Here is a 9,598-nt window from a genome sequence, read left to right as displayed (position 1 = left end):
AGAAGCCTCACCTGAAGAAAGAAAGAAGTATCTTCTCGTCAGGACCGAGGTCGAGTTGCTCCCTCGCCGCCAGCTCGCACGTGAGTCTCAGACCGCACCACCTGCCACCCTGCGCGTACATCCCCTCCAGCACAGACAGCAGGCCGGGGTCATCTCGGGATGTTTTCACTAGTGAGGCGAGGTCACGCTTTCTTCACAATAATAATAATGATAGTTAACAAGATAGTAATAATAATAATAATAACAATAATAATAATAATAATAATAATAATAATAATAATAATAATAGTAATAATAATGTACATTATACATGTTTCTCCATGGTGGTCACCACGCGTCGTCCCCACAACCCTGAGCACGGTGAAGTTCCAACAAGGGGTCTTCACAGTAAGAATAGAAAAACAAAATTATTCTTATTACAAGCTACAGGATATAAGCTGCTGTGTGTATGCTGAACTTTACGGTAAATAAATTTATGCGTTAAGATATGAAGAAATGCAGGAAATTTTAAGAAAAATAAGAAAAGTCTTCAAGAATGATTCAGAAGGTTTCAGTACCATACAAAATAAAAAAAAATATATAAATAAGGTGATACTAATGATGTGGCAGAATTAGATTATATTCATTGTAAAAGATAAAACTAATCGCAGCAATTATAAGGAAAAGGAAATACGTTATTCATTAAAGGCTTAATATCTTATCGAATTACAATGAATTTCCATATCTTGCCATACCTTTATGTAGGAAATTATATAATGACGAATTTCTCTTATTGCATGACTATTTCATTTTGAGAGAGAGAGAGAGAGAGAGAGAGAGAGAGAGAGAGAGAGAGAGAGAGAGAGAGAGAGAGAGAGAGAGAGAACGAACTTATATTTCCTTATCAAATATTATACTTCATTATTAACCGTTGTCTTGAAGCTTTATATTAATACGCTATAAAATACAAACGTATTAAATTGTATATCTCTTTGTTTGGCAGGCGTGGAGTCTGACCTGCGGGTGGTGGTGTTGTTGAAGAGCAGGGCGTGGGCGATGGTGAAGAGCGTGATGGCCGTGACGCTGCCCAGCCCTCCGTACAGCAGCACGCCCTCGCCTGCACCGCCACGCCACGCCGCACGGTAAGAATAGATGCTCATATTTACGATTCTTCTATTTCTATACATGCAGCAGATAACTCTTGTGTAGACTATGCATGCCTTTTCTTTACCCTAGCAGAGAGAGAGAGAGAGAGAGAGAGAGAGAGAGAGAGAGAGAGAGAGAGATAGAGAGAGAGACAGAGTCTGGATGACATTATCGTCAGTAACCATTGAAGTTCCTGTAAAACTAAAATTACTTTCTCAACTCGGGAGGGTTGTGTGACTCACTCCACGTACAGACTTTCTCCTTCGTTGACTACTCAAGCTGCTTAATCAAAAAAATATCATTAGGGACTGAGATGTTTGCAGATGTGTTTAGGAGTATTTAGCAGTAATTTTAAATTAAGTCGGCTTTCTTGGCAGTTTTAGGGACGCAGTCGAAATGATAATATACAATGATTGCAGTGTTAAGGAGTACACTACAAAATGTCTGACACGATGCGATTTTGTAACTTGTAACATGCCAGGGACTGAATGTTCAAACTGCTCGCTGCCTTAGTATCCCAACCTCTTGTAACAACTGCTGTTAGAAATTATTGGGATTTTAGGGGTTGTTTCGATTATTCTTATAGCAGCTTAACGAGGATCCTATGCCATCATTGAGGGGAAAAAATGCCTATGTGAACTTAACTAATCATCTCTGTGGTCTTTGAAAATAGTCCAAATGAGAGAACATAAAAAATCTATCTTTAGGCAGACTTACTTTTAGAGAATCCCTTCATTATTATATTACACACACTGCTGATGGTTGCCACTCCGCCGCTTCGCCGCTTGAGACTGCCAGCCACTTCAATTGCTTCAAAAATTCGGATAATTAACTTTATATCTTTTGTTTTTCTTTCCACTTTCTGTTAGATTTCCGGTATCTAAAGGTTTCTGCCAAAACCTGCAACCAAAACTAGTGAGAAGACTGGAAGGGACCCTAGGTGATTGTCTGACACTCACCCAGGGGAATGTCGTTCACGGTGGTGGCCAGAGGGAGGCGCCATATAGTAGAGCCGCCGCCGTTGTTGATGAGTGTGGCGAAGCGAGGCACTCTGGAGGGAGTGATCCTCTCATGCTCTTCTGTTACCCCTCCAACTGTTGTAGAAAACGATAGTTCATGACAGAAAACTATATTGCTTCAAGAGTAACAAAGTTGAAATTGTACACACTGGTAGAAAAAATATTCATGATTTACAAAGCCACACGCCATGAAGAGCATGAACACGATGTTGATCTCCGCTTCCGAATCTCTGGCATGCAGCACACCTCACGCTCACTGTCTTACAGCAAAGTGGCGTCAAGATGTGTCAAAATGTCGAGCCCTGTGCTGGGAGTTTCTCATTTACAGTGCGTGATCTTAATCGCCAGTGTAAAATGGAATCGATTTGTTAGGTATATGTGATGCACTCCGCCTTCGCGCACCTTTTGCTCCGAATGATCAGTTAAGATAAGCTACTGACAACATCATTTTCTTTCTCGAGACTCATTATTATCATAGAAAACTTCATTGAATATAACAGTGCATGAACTCTGTCAGCCACCGAAAAAGTGTCTGAAGCTGTCTGTTGTTGACAGAGAGAGAGAGAGAGAGAGAGAGAGAGAGAGAGAGAGAGAGAGAGAGAGAGAGAGAGAGAGAGAACTTCAAATAACATAATGTAGAATAATCTATCAATTATTGATTAAAGTTGTTATGCTTTTGAAGCTCACTTTACTTATAAATACAGTGTTTAATTGAATGTGGGAATACAGTAAATATGGATGGAATCATTTACAGGTTTCTGCAATTTCCTTGTATTACAAGCGTATATTGTGAGGACTGCCACGCTGCGGTGTTGCACGGAACATGACATACTGTGTTGCGTAGAGTGGTATTCTACGTTCGTACATTTCCTTTAAAAGAATACTCGTGGAATCATTATATTATGGTGAGGTTACCACAGTCACCTTCACAACGCTAGGCTACAAGCACCCACGTGGTGGACAATGCAAGTTGGTTGACTGGCTGTCAGCGGCATAACAAAGCACTCTTTCCGTCCCGCTGGCAGGCAGTGATGGGCTGAGCTGAAGAACGGGCGGCGGAGGCAATGCAGGTCACAGTCTGTGGTTTGACAGGAGAGTTGGTGATGGAAGAAACAGAATAAATAAATCGCTAGCGAAGAAAAAAGAAAGAAAGACATACGAGTATGACTATGAAATCCATCGAGTTATTACTTTCACACACAAAAAAAGGAGAAAAAAATTAAAGAAAAGAAATAAACTGGCGAGGTAAGAGAGAGAGAGAGAGAGAGAGAGAGAGAGAGAGAGAGAGAGAGAGAGAGAGAGAGAGAGAGAGAGAGAGAGACTGTTTAACAGAAACAAAAACAGCAGAAGTGAAAGTTAAATGGTATAGTATAAAGTTTATCACGATATGGAAAGGGAAACAAACACACACACACACACACACACTGTCCTTTTAAACAAGAGGATGTATGGGGCCTGGTGTGTGAAAGGTCACTGACTCACCCATACATATTCGAACTGTGCCCGTATGGCATTTGGCTCTCACCGGGAGGCTGCAGCTGACCGCCACGACTTACTATCACGGGATTCCCAAGACCACGGGGAGAGAGAGAGAGAGAGAGAGAGAGAGAGAGAGAGAGAGAGAGAGAGAGAGAGAGAGAGAGAGAGAGAGAGTGGGGGAGGGGCGAAATTGGCGTCATAAAGATGCAACGTGACACCTCATATAGTTGCTTGTTATGTTCCAAGGCTGGGTATTAGAAATGGTTTTATCTAGCACTGGGCATTTCTTGAACGTGGAAAGTGTCGTGAAATAGAACTCATACCATTTGTAATATGTAAATTGAATTATTCCGTTCCATCAGTACATTTTCCCTTTTCATCTGCAGTCTTACCTGCACAGCAATCTTTTTTTTTATGTAGCAGTAGTAGTAGTAGTAGTAGTAGTAGTAGTAGTAGTAGTAGTAGTAGTAGTAATAGTAGTAGTAGTAGTAGTAGTAGTAGTGGTGGTGGTGGTGGTAGTGGTTGTGGTAGTGGTGGCAAATAAACCAAGCGGAAACAGTGGTGTTCAACACCAATCATAATGAGGAACTCTGGATGACCTAGAAATATAAATCAGATTGCATTGCCAAGGAAACTCTCTCTCTCTCTCTCTCTCTCTCTCTCTCTCTCTCTCTCTCTCTCTCTCTCTCTCTCTCTCTCTCGTGATTTCATGAAAAAGATCAATTATCATATTGCCGACATCATTTCTTTTTACTGGCAAAGGTTAGGTTAAGCTTGGTCTACATAGGGAACTGTAGATTCGTTTTATCCAGTGAATCATTATATTACATTCTTGAAAATATATAACTGAGCTTTTAAATTTTGATAGGCTTTATAGTTTTATGATATGAAAATTTATCACAGATCTATATAGTTAACTGAATCTACAGTAGCCTAACCAAACCTAACCCTTTTCAATAAAGAAAATCATATTGGAAATATGATTATTAAAACTTTTTTGCTGTAAGTCACTAAGAATTTAGTGAAATTCCTGATTACTCAAATTCTCTGTAACAAGTAAACATATACAGGCACATAAACGATTTTGTCACCATACACAGTTAAACAGTTACTACATTGTCATGCTGATATATTCATGTCTGTATGAGCATCATAACGGAATACATGAAAGGCATGTTACCTGTACTTGTGAACCATGAAATAGTTAACAGAAATGCAAACTAACGACACGTTTCATAAATAGGAAGCACTTACCAAGGAAATTTGTACCATATAATTTACTTTATATTAGCTAGTGATATTTTTGTGCCTAGACCACCCTAAGAACATAATAATTAGTAAAGTGAAGATATTCATGTGGTGTGCATTGCTGCCCTTATCACAGCATATCCCTCGGCATGCAGCTGTTGCCGCAGCGCCACCAGGATTCCCATTCTCTTTTTTGTCGTCTGCAGCAGGATTATCCTCTCCTATCTTGTTTACGCCACAACGGAAACATCTCATAGATAGCTCACTTTTCCTAATATGGTCCCTTCGCCACCACCACTATACAGGCTGCTTCCATTGGAATGCGACGTGGCTATCAGATGATATTCACTTGTCATACTAACGTCGCCGCCTAAAGAAACTACTATCACCTCGCCGGCCTCCCTTCCCAACCCCATCATCCTATCTTCACACGCTTCGCTAGGTCAGTAGCTCCCAAGCACCTGGTGAGTGCATACTCTTCGTGTTACTGATCCATACTTGTCCGTCACTGTGATTGTCGCGGTGTGAGGGCGTAACATTACGTGGTGATTTTCTGACTTACTCTTGATAAGCTGGAGAGAGAGAGAGAGAAAAAAAAAATATATATATATATATATATATATATATATATATATATATATATATATATATATATATATATATATATATATATATATATATATATATATATCCCTAAGGAAGTGTTCCTGTTATCCACATGTGATAAGTGAACCTATAGTGGAAACGCTGCTGTCTATTGGCAAGTTTTGAACTAATTCAACTATTACTTTACCGTCTTGGGGGCGGGTTTACTTACCTAATTTCATCTACAAGTATCATATATTATTAGAACATAGCCCTCTGTTTTCAGATTAATTTGGCGAGTGCAGTATCGTCTAGTGGGAAATTTCTGAGCTATAGGCAATCACTACTATCTTGAGATTCGAATTTTCCCGGGTCAACACCATCTGACGGTGAGGTCTTACGCTAAACAAGTCAGCAACAATCGGCTTCCCAGTGTTACTTTCTGCAGAATTTCTCGCGTAATCATGGAATCTTTGCCTGCACGATGTGCTATCCATATGTATCAGGGGAGCGTATAGGTGTTGAATGGCAGGTAAGACGCTGGCATGGACTGTCCTGTTAAGGTGTTTGTCCCATGATTGCTCCTTTCGTGATTTAATTGAGTTGTTTCAAACACGAGACATTACAGAAGACATACTAACAAGGAAACTGCAGAAAGTCTGTTCAGACTGAAGCAACTATGAAAAGAATGGGAAGACTTATTTATTATTTCTGTACATTACAAAAACAGAGTGCCACCACTGCAGGGCGTATAACGCACCATGGCAGCAGCGGTGCTGCTGCCATGGTGGTTTCGTTCTCTGACTTCCAAATACATTATTGACGCCATGGGTGCTTCATTGTGATTGGTGCAGGTCAGCCACGCGTGCACTGGGACTTGAAACACATTTGGGAAGGAGGCACAACTTTCCCTGTGTGCTTCAAGTAGCCCACCACGCTCTGCGCACCGCCGCCCCCAGGTGGCCGCCGCGGCTTTCTCACCATGATGATTACACGTCACGCTTGTAACTAAAGAGGGAAATATAGAAGCACAAAATGACATTGCAGGTTAGTCAGGAGTCAGGGCGACGAAGGAGGCCTCGCTAGTAGTGGCGATGGTGGGCCACTGTAGCGGAAAGAATGTATTGCGGAACGACAGTAAAGTGTGTGTGTGTGTGTGTGTGTGTGTGTGTTCAGAAGGGCAGTTTATTTGATTGCGATTTTTTTTTCCTTCACCTTCTTATCTTCTTTTCTCAGTCTTTTTTCTTATTAAATAATGGACACACACACACACACACACACACACAAAGGGCCATGATCCTTGCTGCGACGCTTCCTTCGCGATTCATAGAGCCAGGCGGAACGGAACGTCTGTGCCTGGCGTCCTCGATGCTCCCCGCCCGTGGAAGGAAGAGGTGATGGGAGGCGAGGCACTTACACACGCTCCATAGAACAGAGTGAGAAGCAGACAACGCTTGGAGCATGTCGGGCTGTGTGCACCTGTCTCCTTCCTGCACACGTTTTGCTGCCCTCATTGCTCCTGTCCGGTCCTCTCTTATCGCACTGAACTTGTTGATGTAAAGAAAGAGAACAGCGACAGGCAGAGGAGCGTCAAGTGTTGTTATGTTATGTTAGACTTTATCAATGCAAACTGCCCTGTGATGTGAATTCAGCTCTGTCGCTGATGTTACCCTGAAGGTGTTACTGTGTGTGTGTGTGTGTGTGTGTGTGTGTGTGTGTGTGTGTGTGTGTGTGTGTGTGTGTGTGTGTGTGTGTGTGTGTGTGTGCGCGTGTGTGCGCGCGCGCGCCTAGCAACATGAAAGACTGTAAATCAGTCTTGATAAAGATGCAACACAAAGGTTGAGCGTGAGGCGACCCTGACATGCGGGGCACCAGCGCAGGTCGCAAGTCACTGGTGCCACTTTCCCTGAAACACGCGGGACGTTGGACAACAATTCACTCACATTTATGGTTCATGCATATGAAGAAATGATAAAATTGCTTTCGCTTTGCGAAAAGCAAGGCACTCATCGAGCCTGAATAATACTACGTACTGAGGTACGGCAAGTTTTCTTACCTCCTATTTTCCCTTTACGCTCATTTAAAAATACAGGAGAAATTTTTTTTCTCTCTCTCTCTCTCTCTCTCTCTCTCTCTCTCTCTCTCTCTCTCTCTCTCTCTCTCTCTCTGAAAATATTTTGTAGCTATGCTTTTCTAACAAAAATCTATAAGTGCCTCATAATATATAAAGATAGACGAAAACATAAGAACATTTAAATATAAAATGTCAAAACAGCATGTTCATTATTTACTAATGCTGCACCATGCACGGTCTCTCATCTCACTATACCTGCTGAAGCCTGCTGGCTCGTCACGCAGGCCCCACATTCAGTTTCGCCTTGGCCGTGACCGTGGACATGTAATAGCATGAAATACTTGGTTTTATCTTTGTACAAGTTCTCGGCCATTATTTGATTTCACCTTATGCTTGAACACGCGGCAATGAGAAAATAGTTCCGCAAGTTTCTTTTCTGTTACATGGAATGGAAACTGAGGAAAGCTAATGGGAACATTTTGGTACAAATATTTTTTTTTTCTTTACCGTCCCCGAGACCAAGTTAACAGAGATGCCAAGAGAGGTATGCTTATTTTAGTCCCGGAAGTGTCTCGATTCTCATGCCTTGGTGGAGTAGTCACGAGTAAGAGGAGTAAGGCGGTGTTTGTCGTACGCACTCGCTTGCACTAAAAACACCGGAATGGACTTCATCTTTTTTTTTCCGCGACTTAACCCGTTTTAGAGTAGAGTAGGCAGGCCATCGAAAACATAAGAGATTAACTTAAAATTTCTTAGGAAGGCTTCACCTGTGTATTTTCAAGTAGCGGTGTACTGCCAAAAGAAACGTTTCATATTGCTTCTTTGTGTTAATAAAGGAAAAAAGGCGAGGTTCGCTATAGATCGAGAGAAGGCGGCAGGACTGACGAACTGTAGTGGGTTGCAACGCACGTCAACACTACCTGTATTCATGGTGGACTTGCAGCGGTGTGGCGGCGGCGGGCTGGTGACGGTGGTGGGTGACGGACTGACTAACCCCAAATGTGACAGCACGTGGTGATATCCCCCTCGTTGGTCACAGAGAGAGAGAGAGAGAGAGAGAGAGAGAGAGAGAGAGAGAGAGAGAGAGAGAGAGAGAGAGAGAGAGAGCGTGAAATGGACTTGACAGAATTAGGACAAGTGATTATAGACTAGAGTGGAAGGGAAACACGTCTGAATGGAAGCGTGGCGCGCGTCTCAACACAAAATTGCTGGGCTAATTTGGACTTGAGTGCGAGGCAGAGATGGGGAATGGGCTCAGTGATGGGATCTTGTAATGGTGACAAACATAATGAATAAATATGATATAGGATAGAGACAGACAGATTAGTAACAACAGTAAGAACAGTGGAATTGAAATAACAACAACAACAGCAGCGGCAGCAGCAGCAACAACAACAACAACAACACAACAGAGTAATGTGCCACACCAAGCACAGGTTAAAGTGTATTTTTTCCAATAAGTTTTTACGTTTTTGACTTGCGTAATTTTAATCAACGCGCACTATTTAGTGTCCTTGCCTTGTGACGCATCGCTTAATTAAGGCTGTGCTGTGTGTCATTTAACAGTTCAGTGATACATGAAGTGGGCCAAATTTCACTACTTATATGGAGACAATTTCTATGTGTAGTGAATTGATATACGGCCGATTCATTAAGCATTCGGGTCAGTGGCCAGTAACCCGAGTCCCGAAAAGACGATTCGGAAGAGAGCGCCGTAACCCGAAGATAGTACATTAAGTTTCTCGCTGGCTGCACATGCTGTGACGGATTGTGACAGCAGCAGCAGCAATAACAATGTTAATAATGATAATAGCGTTACCGATAATGATTATTATAATGATGATGGTTATAATAATAATAAAGAAATAGTAATGAAAATAATAATAATAATAATAATAATAATAATAATAATAATAATAATAATTATTATTATTATTATTATTATTATTATTATTATTATTATTATTATTATTATTATTATTATTATTATTATTATTATCATCATTATTATTATTATTATTATCATTATTATTATTATTATTATTATTATTATTATTATTATTATTAT

The 9,598-nt window shown here is 41.1% G+C and overlaps 1 protein-coding gene across 1 annotated transcript in view; it reads left to right on the top strand.

Moving 5' to 3' along the window:
* Positions 1-5,173: 5,173 nt before the first annotated feature.
* LOC135101561 (ras-related protein Rab-10-like) overlaps positions 5,174-9,598 on the top strand; it is a 28,879-nt gene continuing 24,454 nt past the window's right edge. Inside the window, exon 1 of the mRNA XM_064005669.1 lies at positions 5,174-5,313. The gene's annotated coding sequence lies outside the window, so the exon portion shown is untranslated. The remainder of the gene's footprint in view (positions 5,314-9,598) is intronic.

Source organism: Scylla paramamosain, chromosome 6 (genome assembly GCF_035594125.1).
Source record: "Scylla paramamosain isolate STU-SP2022 chromosome 6, ASM3559412v1, whole genome shotgun sequence".
NCBI lineage: Eukaryota > Metazoa > Arthropoda > Malacostraca > Decapoda > Portunidae > Scylla > Scylla paramamosain.
This window is presented reverse-complemented; position numbering and strand designations above follow the sequence as displayed.